The sequence below is a fragment of the Narcine bancroftii genome, chromosome 6 (assembly GCF_036971445.1).
Source record: "Narcine bancroftii isolate sNarBan1 chromosome 6, sNarBan1.hap1, whole genome shotgun sequence".
Classification (NCBI taxonomy): Eukaryota; Metazoa; Chordata; class Chondrichthyes; order Torpediniformes; family Narcinidae; genus Narcine; species Narcine bancroftii.
In genome coordinates this window covers 196,567,431-196,581,744 of record NC_091474.1, presented here as the reverse complement: position 1 = coordinate 196,581,744, position 14,314 = coordinate 196,567,431, and the positions used below count along the sequence as shown (strand labels likewise).

The window sequence follows — 14,314 nt, the reverse complement described above, 5'->3', positions numbered from 1 at the left end:
TATGACAACGGCTCTGTACACGCTGATCTTTGTGTGTTTCTTCAGGTGGTTGTTTTTCTAGACTCTTTTGTGTAGTCTTCCAAAGGTGCTATTTGCCTTGGCGAGTCTGTTGTCTATCTTGTTGTCAATCCTTGGATCAGATGAAATGGTGCAGCCGAGGTAGGTAAACTGGTTGACCGTTTTGAGTTCTGTGTGCCCGATGGAGATGTGGGGGGGACTGGTGGTCATGATGGGGAGCTGGCTGATGGAGGACCTCAGTCTTCTTCAGGCTGACTTCCAGGCCAAACATTTTGGCAGTTTCCACAACAGGACGTCATGCGCTGGAGAGCTGGCTCTGAATTGGCAACTAAAGCGGCATCGTCTGCAAAGAGTAGTTCACAGACAAGTTGCTCTTGTGTCTTGGTGTGAGCTTGCAGGTGCCTCAGATTGAAGAGACTGCCATCCGTGCAGTACTGGATGTAAACAGCATCTTCATTGTTGAGGTCTTTCATGACTTGTTTCAGCATCATGCTGAAGAAGATAGTAAAGAGGGTTGGTGTGAGGACGCAGCCTTGCTTCATGCAGTTGTCAATGGAGAAGGGTTTGGAGAGCTCATTGCTGTATCTGACCCGACCTTGTTGGTTTTCGTGCAGTTGGATAACCATGTTGAGGAATTAGTATTTACCAATGCCCTTTCCTGCTCACGGTGTGAAAGGCTTTGGTGACCCAACGTTGTCTTAAATATATATACTGTGATAGCCTCCACTGCTTCAATGGGTAGCAAATTTCATAGATTCACTACCCTCTGGAAAAACAGTTCCACTTTATCTCCATCCAAAATCTTCTACCATAAATATTGAGGCTAGGTCTCTAGTTCTGGTCTCCCTCATCAATGGAAACAACATATCTACCTCTTACATAAGTCTAAGCCTTTCATCATTTTATATGTTTCTATAAGATCCCCTCTTATTCTTCTAAATTCCAGTGAGTACAGTCCCAGATGACTCAAATTCTCCTCATCTCTCCTCATAGGCTAACCCCCCCCATCCCCCCCCCCCCATCTCTGGAATCTTCTGATGAACCTAAGAAGGGCTCAGCCCGAAACATTGGTTATAAACCTGTGAGCACTGCTGTGCGAGTAATTCTGATGCAAAGTCCACAGACTGTACAACAGGCTTTAATCAGCTTAAACTTGTACACACCAGACTCAGTATCTTGCTGGCTCCACGTGTCTGACTGTCCCTGAAGGAGCCAGCTCGAGTCTTTATAAGGGCCGATGATTGATAGCCAGCAGGTGGAGCCAGCCTCCCAGGTTGTCTACCTGCAGGTACAGTGGTTGCCCCCTGCAGTAGGCTGGTAGGAGTGCGGCCAGTGTAGTGGTTATATCACCACAATATCTTTATCTCTGGATACTGCAAGACCTGCTGAGTTCCTCCAGCATTTCTGTGTTTTTACTAAATCACAGTGTCTGCAGACTTTAATGTTACACTGAATATACAACTAGTCCAAGTAATCTCTCTGCAAATTGAAAACATGCCATCCCTGGAACCAATCTGGTGAATCTTAATTAATTATTTATTTGTCAATGAGAGCGGATTTGTACATAATTCTCCATGCCTCACCACACCCAGTACAATTTCAGTCTGACTTCTAACTTTGGCATCCAAAACTCCTTGATTAAGTGCATTTGTCTTCTAAATTATTTGCCTTACCAGCATGTTGGCCTTCAGAAACAAAGGTGGTATTATGTTCAAAGATGATGAAGTCTTTCTGAGCATCAACGTTGCTGATCTATCACTGTTTAAAAAAATACTCTGCTTTTACATTTTGTTCACTAAAGTGGATAATTTTCTTCCACTGTATCTGCCATGTATCCACCTATTCATTTTTCTATTTTCCCTCGAAGTTGACTGAATGGTGACTGGTAGCCTTGTCCGGCTCAGCCTTCTAAGGAAATGCAATCGCTGTGTGCCTTCTTGAAAAGTTAGGAGATATTGTGTGTCCAGGATAGGTCACTTTTTAAGTGGACTTGGAGGAACTTGATGCTGTCCTCTCTCCACTACAGAGTTATTAATGTGTAGTAGAGGGTGGTCATCCCTGGTCCTCCTGAAGTCCACAATCATCTCCTTTGTCTTGTCCATGTTGAGACTCAATTTGTTATTCTATTTCATTTCAGGAAATTTTCCACCTCTTCTCTATTGTGCGACTCATTGTTGTGGTGGTTGTGGTCGACTGCTGTTGTGCATTCTGCAAACTTGATGCATTGTTGGAGCTGGATCTGACATTGCAATCAGGGGTTAGTAGCATGAACAGGAGTGGGCTGAGCACCCAACCCTGAGGTGCGGCAGGGTTCAGTGTGATGGTGCTTGACGTTCTGCTGTCAACCTAGACAAACTGGTCTTTATGTTAAAAAGTCCAGAATGCAGTTATAGAGAAGAGTGTTGAGTCCCAGTGAGGACAGCTTCTCCACCATCCTTTGGGAAATGATCATGTTAAACACCGAGCTGAAAGTAAATCACAAAATTATGTAGACACCATAGTTGAAGCAAAAAACACAAAATGCTGGAGAAACTCAGCAGGTCAAACAATATCCTTTATGTAGCAAAGACAAAGAAACATAACCAATGCTTTGGGCTTCAGCCCTTTGTCAAAGTATGAGAAAATGCCAGCAAGCGTCCAAACAAAAGAGTGAAGTTGGGGGGAGGGAAGGGGGTGGCAAAGGCAAGAGATGATAGGTGGAGAAAGGAGGGAGGGGATAGTAGCATTGAGGAGGAGGAGGGATGACTGGATGGGTAGAGGAACTGGAAAGACAGGAAAATGGGGAGGGGAAAGAAAAGGCAAGCAGGTTTAGTGGAAAGCATTAAAGTTCATGTTAATGTCATCTGGCTGGAGAGAGCCCAGATGGAAAATAAGGTGTTGTTCCTCCAAAGTGCGGGTAGTCAGGATGGAACAGTACACAAGGCCATGGACAGACATGAGAGCACGAGAGTGTGAATTGCAATTGAAATTGTTGGCCACTGGGAGGCCACTGTGGTTGTGAATGGAGTAGAGGTGCTGAACGAACCGATCTCCCAGACTGGAACTGGCCTCTCCGATGTAGAGAATGCCACAAAGGGTGCGGGTGCAGTAAATAAGTCCTCTGGATGTAAAAGTGAAGTGTTGCTTCACTTGAAAGGCCTGTTTAGGGTCCCAGACTGTGGTGAGAGAGGAGGTGTGGACATAAGTGTTGCACCTCCTGAGGGCATAGGGGAAGGTGTCGGAGATGCGAAAGGTGGGGAGGGATGAGTGCAGGAGGGAATCACAGAGGGAGTGGTCCCTGCAGAATGCCTAGAAGGAAGGAGGAGGAAAAATGTGTCTGATGGTGGGATCCTGTAGTAAGTGCCAGAAATTCTGCGGATAATGAGTTGGATGCGGAGGCTGGTAGGGTAGTAAGTGAGGATAAGGGATTCTATGTTGGTTGCATCTCAGGGCAGACTGGAGTCAATTAACAGCAGCCTGGCATATTAGGCATTGTTCTTCACATGGGTCAGGACAGAGTGGAGGGACAAGGCTACAGGTTTGTCAGTGGAACAGTTCCATCAGGACAATGGAACCAGTCAGTTGAAAATGAGATACCTGTATCGTCTAAGGTTATCTTGCAGGAACAGTGCAGTTTGTGGATCATCATTATTTCCTGCATGTTGCACAACAGATCTATATGAAGATTGTGTTTGGTAATAGAGAAAGAGCAGAGTGCAGATCCAGAGTCTGAGGGGCATAAGAAGCAGGTAAAAGCAAGAGCAAGAGTTGCTGGAGGCAATGAGAAAAGTCCCAACAGGCCACCAATGGCCTCACCACCTAATATAATGCAAAAGGAAGACCTTATTTACTAAAGAAGAAAAATTTTCTGGAGATTGCCAAATTATAATCCAAACATAATTGCACTTTTCACGCTCCAAACTTTAACAACAATATGATTCACATGTTATTGGCCCAGAGAGCATGAATTTTTCTTCCTCGCATCCTCCTTTGTAGGATTACTTATACTAATCAAAACACATCATTGAATGATTTCTAAATTCATTTACTGAAATGGCTCATGACAAATGGACAGGCAACATAAATGCAGTGGTTGCAAAAAAACTAAAAGACTGGATATCCCATGTTGAATATTTATAGTTCTCTGTAGTTCACCCTGATTTTTCTTGTGAGGACATTAAATTTATATCGGTGCAGCCTTAGTGATTGGGGGATGCACACAGAAGGAGTAAAGCACTGCAGACTACTAGTGTTTTCTGGTCAGGTTACTCTAACAAGGTTATGGAATTTAGATCCATTGATGATAAAGGATTGGTGACTCACATCCAAGTCAGGATGATGTGTGACTACAAGGGGAGCAGTGCAGATAGTTCTTTGTTAATAGAGGTCATATTCTGGATGATGCTGTTGGAGTTGCCCAGGCAAATAATTAAAATGTATATTGCAGATAGTACTTACTGCAGCCACAATTCACTGAAGCAGAAGGAAATGAATGCTTAGGGTGACTGATGGGGCGTGTTTTTTTCCAGGCTGGCATTGAGCCTCCTGAGCATTGCTGGAGCTGCACACGAGCAAGTCTGTAAGAGAAATCCGTCATTATCAAGAGTTATAAGATGGTGAGAAAGATCTGAGTGCCAAAAGGTGAGTCACTCACCTCAGAATATCTAGCGTTTCAGCTCATTTTTAGCCACAATTTATTTATTTTTTTGCCAGGTCCAAATGAGATTCTGGACAATTGTGATCCCAAGATGCTGGTTATTGGAGTTCAGTGATAATGCTGTTCAATGTCATAGGTGGTTGGACTGTCTTGTTGATAGTCATTGATACTTCTTCAGCACGAACTTTACTCGCTACTTATCAATCCCTCAGTATTGTCTAGGTCTGACATGGACTGCTTCATTTTCTGAGGAAAGGACCTTGACTGCAGATTTAATTACAGCTTTCAAAAAAGGAATAGAGTAAATATTTGAAGAGACAGAAAGACCTTAATTGCCAATAGGAGAGAATTAACTAATATAACTAACAAGTCTATTTCAAAAATGCCAGGCTGGCCATAATGGACAAATAAATTCTTTCTCGTGTGTTGAGCTATGATGTTGTTAAAGATATACTGTATACTTCACACTTGAATTGTTGTATTGCATTTTCTTCATAAATAACTCCATGCAAATATAATTTGTAAGAAGTGTGCCTTTTAAATACAATTTCCTAGGCATATGGGGGAAGGAGAGGATCATAATCTTCAAGTTCCTGGGAGTCCATATTTCAGAAGACTTTTTCTGAAAGCAGTACATCGAGGCAACAGCAATGTCTCCACTTTCTACTTCTCAAAGATTTGGCATATTGTTGAATACTCTGTCAAATGTCTACAGACACACTGTGGAAAGAATACTGAGTAGTTGCATCACAACTTGGTTTGGTATATCAAGTGCCCATAAAATTCCAGAAGGTACTAAACAAAACCAGGTCCATCATAGGCTCTGACTTCCCACCCACTGCAGACATCTCTGTGAGATGCTCCATCCAACATCATAAAGGATCTCCATCACCCTAGTCACAACCTCTTCTCACTGCTACCTTCAGGCAGAAGGTACAGAAACCTGAAAACCAGCACTACCTTCAGTTTCTTCCCAACAGCTCTGAGGGATTCTTGAACCTCTACTTGTTACACTAATCATACACTGACAGCAAATCCCTTTTTAATTGCACTTGGATTAATGTGAATATTCCTATTTTTAGTATTTATTGTCTTTTTATTTCAATTAAGTTTTCTATTATAGTATATTATACAAGTACCCATTTGGCTGCAGCAAGTAAGAATTTCAGTGCACATGTACATTGTACAGTGTATATAGTCATTAACATCTGACACAACTTCCACATCATGTACTGTACAACTGAATTGAATTGTTCATTGTCATGTGTAATTGTTCATTGTCATGTAAAACTATGTTTTGTGTGCACAAGAAAACACATATTTAAGTACAACAGGTAGGGAAAAATAAAACAAAAATGAAGAGTACACTGTAACAAAGAAAAAGTTCTGTTAAAGCAATGCAAGTGTATCATCATTTTACTACTGAGAGGACTGAACAATAATCTGATGACACCAAGGAAGAAACTGTCCTTTAATCTGTGGTTTGTGTTTTCAAACTCAAGCTCGAGAATATAGTTACTTACCTTTGAAATTTCATTATTGAGTACTCCTGTAACAATCAGATTTTAAATAGCAACTCCAGGTTGGCGTCCAAGTCACATCAGTCCCATTCCATATCTTATCTGCTGTTCTAGCATCTCTCACCACCTAATTTCCAATCCTTCCATATCTTCTCCTGTTAATCTTATTTCTCCTGGTTCCTAATCAGACAATGACCTGAATCTTACTTTCTGATTGGATTAAGTGACCATCCAAATCCCCGACTGGCTAAGGTAACAAAAGCTCCCAAATTCCATTCCTTGATCAGGCCCTTGATTCAAGAAGGCAATGACTAGGCTCTTGCCCACCAATCATCTTACATTTCCCTTCTACCCTTCCTCAAAATGACCTTGACCTGGACATAGGCAATATCATTTTCCTTGTGGTTTCATAGTGTGTGGGGTAAAGAGAACATTGGTGGTGATGTAGCACCCAGAGCCTATTGATAGGAAGATCCAGAATCCAGAACCAAAACTTTCACTGAAGAAGTGCGCAGGAACTCTGAGCATATTTCTTAGGGAGTAAACAATTTTTTTTCTATCCTATGTCACACCTCTTAACAAGGCTATGGAATAATTGATATATATTTTATCTGGTATTTTCTAGCCTAAATACTTCAAGAACCTCTGCAAGCACGACATGAATGCCATAAAAATCAGCAGAATATGAGGAGGATAGAGCAGATGACCACAACAAATGGCAAGGTACTCTTCATCAACACCTCGAGCAAAGTGAAAGAGGGATCAGACTCACTTTGAGGATTGGATAGCGAAGCAAAGAGCAAAGCAGACAGCAACTCAACAATACCCTATATTTGCAGCAACTGTGCCAGAGCTTGCCATGACAAGGATCAGCCTCCATAGCCACAGTTGATGTGGCTTAAGTAACCAGTGACTACCAAAGGTTGTCATCATGATCAATGGAGGCCAAGAGAAAACATTAAGTACCTTCAGGTAAGAATTTAACCACCACATTATACAATTCCGAAAAATTAGGCTTTCACACAATTTATTATTTGCTGGAATTAATCTCATTCTGTAGAGATATATGTATTTAGATTATATTGAATTAGATCTTAAAATCATGCTTCTGCTCCTTTAATGCACCTGCATTAAAGCCCATAGTAAAATGTTAAACTTACAATTCTGTCTCTTGAACAGTTTACATTCACATTGCATAGTCCAATATATTTTTATACATTTTATATTAAAATGTCCAATCATCTTTCACTTTGCACAGCACTTTTCTATATCATACATTATTAAATTTGATTGAATAATCTGTTTGTTAAGAATTGATGCTCAGTGCATTAGATGACTCAAATCTAAAGACTGAACCTCTAGCTGGTGGAAACTGGATGGCATCAATAAAGGAGCTAATAGAAATTAACATGATCTGAAGATACAGTTCAATCTTCAATTCTGAAAAGTCTCCTTAAGATCAAATATTTAACTTTTAAGTGCTTGATATTGGAAACAATGAAAGTTAGTGGATGAATCATTCCAGCAATGGCATTCTCTCTTTTTTAATGTATTGACTTTTTAAAATGTTAACAAATAAATCCTTCAAAGTGAACTATTGGAAGTTTCAATGGTGCAAATTAAATCACATCTCACAACTGTTGTGGGTGGTTCCACAATTTGGATTAAGTGATGTTAAAAATAAGTGGTAATTTTGTCCAAATCCGAATGGTGTGGTGCATGACTTGAAAAATAAACTTTAGTTGAAACTATGAACCTACTTAAGGTCAGAAGCTGAAGAAGTGCTGTCACTAAATGTGGGCAAGTAATTGCTGTGCACTGCGTTCACTTTGGCACACAGGTGTGAGAATTTCAGCAGCGATTCTCAGTACAAAATTGATTCACTCTCTACTAAATTTGCTTCTTGCGTGTAATGGCATAATATCAATAATGCATCACCCTTTTTTATCTTTTTCACTTTGGCTTGGCTTCACGGACGAAGATTTATGGAGGGGTAATGTCCACGTCAGCTGCAGGCTCGTTTGTGGCTGACAAGTCTAATGCGGGACAGGCAGACACGGTTGCAGCGGTTGCAAGGGAAAATTGGTTGGTTGGGGTTGGGTGTGGGTTTTTCTTCCTTTGTCTTTTGTCAGTGAGGTGGGCTCTGCGGTCTTCTTCAAAGGAGGTTCCTTTGAACCCTTTTTTATACACCAATTGCAACCACACAATTTGAACAACCTTTTATCTTTTCTGTGATTCTGATTAAGATATTAAATCACCCACTGTATGCGTCAACCTGAGACTACACTTAACAGAGTTTTGTCCATTCCTCAGTTGTTTTATATTTTTATTACAACCTGTGCATAAAACAAAATGATTTTCATTTATAATGGCTTTTTAAATAAATAGAGAATATTCCAGTGTTTCACAGAAACACATTAAATCAAAAAGTAGAAATGAGTTGAAAGTGATTTTAATTAGGAATTTTTTTAAAACTTGAAGGCACAAGTTCTAAGTAGTGTTCCAAGAGAGGATAGAGAAAGCATTTCAAAAGCTAAGCATTTGATGCCTTAGGACTTGGACACTAGCAGTAGGGCAAAGAGAATTTGGAATATAGAAAAAGGGATGCAAAATTCTTCAAGGCTATAGACTGGGAAAGACAAAGGAGATGCATTTGAACTAATTTGAATACTGATGAACAAATGGAAATTGATGCAAGTCAGGATGCTTACAGCTGAGTTTTGAAGTCTGTGAAAATATGGTAGGCATGCAGGGACAGTAGGATCAGAAAGTTGAATCGAGAGGCAACATAAGAGTTTCAACAGCAGATGAGAATGAGTTGGGGAATTTTGCAGAGATGGACCTAGACTCTCATTGCAATGGTGAAGATTTGATGGCTGGAAGCTCATTTTTTTGGAGTTGTAAAAATCTGGTTCAGCCCAGAAGAGTGACTAAGAAGTGATCTTAACAGCTCCATCAATTAGTATTTGAGACCAGATCATCAACTGGAAGCATTAACTTTCTCTCTCCACAGACTCTATTTTCCTTGCAGTTACAGCATTTACAGTTATAATTTCTGATTTCCAGTATGTGCGATATTTTGCATGTGTTTCAGTGGTTCTGTTTCCTAGATACTTCGAAGTTAACTTCTAGAGTTTCCATTTTCGATTTTGATGCCAGTCAACAGGTGGATGCAGAAATATAGGAATGTGTGGGAGTGAAAAAAAAACCTTCCAGTCCATTTGGATAATTCCAACAATCTCTAGAACAATGTTTCTCCACCTCTCTTTCATGCTGAGATATGTGACTTTAATTTGCATCATTGCAAATTCCAACAGTCCACTTTTAAGGATTTATTTGTTAACATTTTACACTTCTAATTTGAATAATCTTTACACATAGCACAGTACAGCAGATAGTGAAAAATGTAGCCTTCAAAATCGAAAACACCACAAAGCGATGACATATACTCTGTGCCAAACTGATGATCAAATCCAAGTCAAGTTTATTTTCATCTAACTTCTCCAGAACTAAATCTAAATTTATTAAAATTGTTTTGTTAATAGCCAGGAAATATATAGCGATAACATGGAAATCTGATTCCCTACTTCACATTGATTGTAGGAACTTGGAAGTGCAAAGTTGTATTCCCCTTGAGAAGATTACTTATAGTCTTAAGAATAGATATAGTATGCTTGTTGAAATTTGGCAACCTTATTTGGATTACTTAAATGCCCAGATTGTATAATTTATTTTGATATTTGTCAATTAGTATACTCCTTATTAGAATTTAATATTTTTTTAAATGATGTGACTCTGAGACATGGAATTTGCTCCTGTTTATTTTTCTTTTCTATTTTATTTCTTTTTATCTCTCTCCATTCCCTGCTGTCTGTCCACTTCTCTTTCGAATCTGGGGAGGAGGTGTTAGGAGAAAAATGACTCTCCTTTCCTTTTTTATCAGACCTTATGAATGTTTTTCTATGATTTTATATTCAATGTATCATTGTTATTATATTAATTGAGTCCTATATTCTGTATTTTCTTTAAAACTTAAATAAAATATTCAAAATGTTTATTGTCATCTGATTGCACAAGAACAACCCGACAAAACATCATTCTCCATTTCTCAGTGCAAAAACATGAAGACGCACAATCAGATATAACATACATACAGAAAAATAGTACATAAGCAGGACAAGTATTATATCTATAAAATAAATAAATAAATAGTTTTGCATTGTACAAATGAAACTCTCAGATGGTTAGTGTGAGCAGTTCTTTTGGTTGATCAGCATTCTCACTGCCCAGGGGAAGAAGCTGTTCCTCAGCCTGGTGGTGCTGGCTCTGATCTTCCCTGACTGTAACCACTGAATTTAGACATACAGCATCAACCCATGAGCCCATTCCGCCCAATTACACCCAATTGACCTGCACCCCTGGTATATTTTGAATGGTGGGAGGAAACTGGAGCTCCCAGGGAAAGCCCACGTGGACATGGGGAGAAGGTACAAACTCCTAACAGACAGAGTGGAATTTGAACCCCAGTCCTGACCACTGACACTGTAAACACATTCCACTAACTGCTATTCTAACTGTGCTACTCCACATTATAGTAGAGGATTCGATAGTTAGAGGAGCAGACAGGAGATTCTATGGATGCAAAAGAGACACCCAAATAGTTTATTGCCTCCCAGGTACCAGGGCTAGGATGTCACAGATCAGGTCCATGGCATCCTTAAAAGGGAGACTGAGCATCCAGAAGTCATAGGTAGCAAAAGGGATGAGTCGAGAAGAGAGAATACAGGGAGCTAGATAGGTAGACAAAGGACAGAAACCCAAAGTGAAAGATCACAACTCTCTGGGTTTTAGCATAGCTATGGACAAGGGTAGGAATAGACAAAATGGTAAAGTGTTTAATTGGGGAAGGGTTATGATGATGGGATTAGGCAGGAATGGAGCAGGGTCAATTGAGAAGAAGATTTATAAGCATTTAATAATCTTTATAATTTAGACATACACCACAGCCACAGGCCCTTTCAGCCCACAAGCCAAGCTACCCAGTTACACCCAATTGGCTTACAACCCCAGAACATTTTGAATGGTGAGAGGAAACCAGAGTCCTGGGAAAAACCCATGCAGACACAGGGAGAATGTACATTGTCCTTAGAGAATCCATGGGATTCAAATCCCGGTCCTGATAATTGGCACTGCAACAGCGTTGCACGAACTACTATGCTAACCGTATTGCTTTAAGAAGCACAGTCTTCTCTGGGATAGTCAGCATGGCTTTGGGAGGTGCAGGTCATGCCTCACAAGCCTAATTGAGTTCTTTGAGCAAATGACAAAAGAAATTGATGAAGATAGGATCATAGATCTGGTGTATATGGATTTTACTAAAGCATTGACAAGGTCCCTCATGGGAGACTCCTTCAGAAAGTCATGAGGCATGGGATCCATGGAACCTTGGCTGTGTGGCTTAAAGATTGACTTTCATCTAGAAAGCAGAGGATAGTAGCGGATGGAAAGTATTCTGTCTGGAGGTCAGTGACTAGTGGAGTTCTGCAGGGTTCTGCTCTAGGACTCCTGCACTTTGTGATTTTCATAAATGACCTCGATGAACAAATGAAAGTATAGGTCAGTATGTTTGAAGTTTGCATGAAGGTTGGAAAGTGTAGAAGAACAGAAGGACCTTATGTTCCAAATTATTTGATCTCTCAGGGCTGCCATGTAGGTAGACAAGGTAGTTCAGAAGGCTACTGGTGTACTAGCCTTCATTAGTTGAGGGAATGAGTGAAGAGGTAATGTCACAGTTCTATAAAACTCTGGTCAGAGCACACTTGGAATATTGTGTTCACTTCTGGTCACATCTTTACAGGAAGGATGTGGAAGCTTTAGAAAGCATGCAGAGAGTTACCAGGATGTTACCTGGATAGGGGAATGTGTCTTATGAAGCAAGGGTAGCAGAGCTAGGGCTTTTCTCTTTGGAGCGAAAAAGGATGAGCAGTGACTTAATAGATGTCTACAAGATTTGAAAGGCATAGATAGGGTGGACTGCCAGCACCTTTTTCCTGGGGTGACAGTAGCAAATATCAAAGGACATCAGCACAAGGTGAGGGGAGGAAAGTTTAGGGGAGAAAACAGGGATAGGTTTTTTACACAGAGGATAATGGGTGCCTGAAATGCATCAACAGGTTTGGTGATGGAGGCTGGTACGATTGTGTCATTTAAAAGACTCAGGTACACGGATGCAAGAAAACTAGAGGGATATGGATGTGAGTTAAGGAACATCCAACATAACAGTACAGAACTGGCCCATTCAGCCCACAAAGTTGTACCGACTGATAGAAACCAACTACACAATCTCTCCCTTCCCTTCCTCACACCCATTACCTTCCATTTTTCTTACATCCATGTGCCTATCTAAGAATCTTTTAAATATCCCTATTGCACCAGCCTCTACAAACACCCCTGGTGAAGCATTCCAGGCACTTACCACTCTATATGTGAAAAACCTACACCTGACATAGAACCATAGAATGCTGCAGCACACAAAACAAGTCATTTGGCCCTTCTAGTCTGTGCCGATCATTGTTCAGCTAGTCTCAATAATTTGCTCCCATTCCATAACCCTCCAGACCTCTCCCATCCATGTATCTATCCAATTTATTCTTAAAAGTGAACTAAAAACTGAACTAAAACTTCATTCTGTACTCCCATCACTCTCTGAGTGAAGAAGTTCCCCCTAAACCTTTCCCCTTTCACCCTAAACCTGTGTCCTCTTGTATTTATCTCTCCTAATCTCAATAGGAAAAGCCTACTCACATTTACTCTCTCTATACCCCTCATAATTTTGTAAAAGTCTTTTCAAATCACCCCTAATAAAGTCCTAACCTATTTAATCTTACCCTGTAATAGAACTCCTGAAGACCCGGCAACATCCTAATAAATTTTCTCTGCACTCTTTCAATCTTCTTGATATCCTTCCTGTAGCTAACTGCTCACAATATTCCAAATTTGGCTTCACCAGTGTCTTATATAACTTCAAAATAATATCCTAACTCCTATACTCAGTACTTTGATTTATAAAGACCAAGATGCTAAAAGCTTTGTTTACAACCCTGTCCTCCTGCAATGCCATCTTCAGGGAATAAAGTACCTGTATTTCCTGGTCTCTTTGCTCCTCTGCACTCTTCAGTGCCCTACCATTTACAGTGTTCATCCTTCCTTGATTTGCTCTTCCAAAATGCAATACCTCACACTTGTCAGCATTAAACTCCATCATCCATTTATTGACACATTCTCCCAGTTGGTCCAGATCCCTCTGCAAGCTTTGAACATCTTCCTCACTGTCCACTCCACCTCCTATCTTTGTGTCATTAGCAAACTTGCTGATCCAATTTACCATGTTATCATCCAGATCATTGATATAGACAACAAACAGCAATGGTCCCAACACAGATCCCTGAAGCACACCACTAGTCACAGGCCTCCAGCTTGAGAAGCAACCATTCACTACCACTCTCTGTTTTCTCCCACATAGCCAATTTTAAATCCAGTTTACAACCATTTTATTTATACCTAGTGTCTTAACCTTCTGAAGTAGCCTCCCATTTGGGACCTTGTCAACGGCCTTACTGAAGTTCATGTACACAACATCCACAGTCTTTCTTGGTAACTTCCTTGAAAAACTCTACAAGATTTGCTAACTGTCCTTAATCAGCCCATGGCTGTCCAAATATCTATATATCCTGTCTCTCAGAACTCCTTCCAATAATTTACTTACTACTGACATCAGGCTCACCAGCCTATAGTTACTTGGTTTATGTTTGGAGCCTTTCTTAAACAGCGGGACAACATGAGCTACTCTCCCAAGGATAAGGACATTTTTAATGTATCCGCCAGGGTCCCTGCAATTTCAACACTTGTCTCCCTCAAGGTCTGAGGGAATATTATATCTGGCCTTGGGGATTTGTCTAACTTTATTGGCTGTAAGGCAGCAAACACCTTAATTTCCATATGTTTCATGACACTTCCATTTGTTTCCCTCCATCCATATGTACTATGACAGTTTCCTGAGTAAATACTGTTTAAGATCATCCCCATTATGTGAGGCTCCACACATAGTTGACCACTCTGATTCTCTAGGGGACCAATTTTG

General features: G+C 40.4%; 1 long non-coding RNA gene across 1 annotated transcript in view; it reads left to right on the top strand.

Moving 5' to 3' along the window:
- Positions 1-7,190, top strand: part of LOC138737714 (uncharacterized) — a 144,729-nt gene extending 137,539 nt beyond the window's left edge. The window contains exon 4 of the long non-coding RNA XR_011341169.1: positions 6,800-7,190. This is a non-coding gene — a long non-coding RNA (uncharacterized lncRNA). The remainder of the gene's footprint in view (positions 1-6,799) is intronic.
- Positions 7,191-14,314: the final 7,124 nt, after the last annotated feature.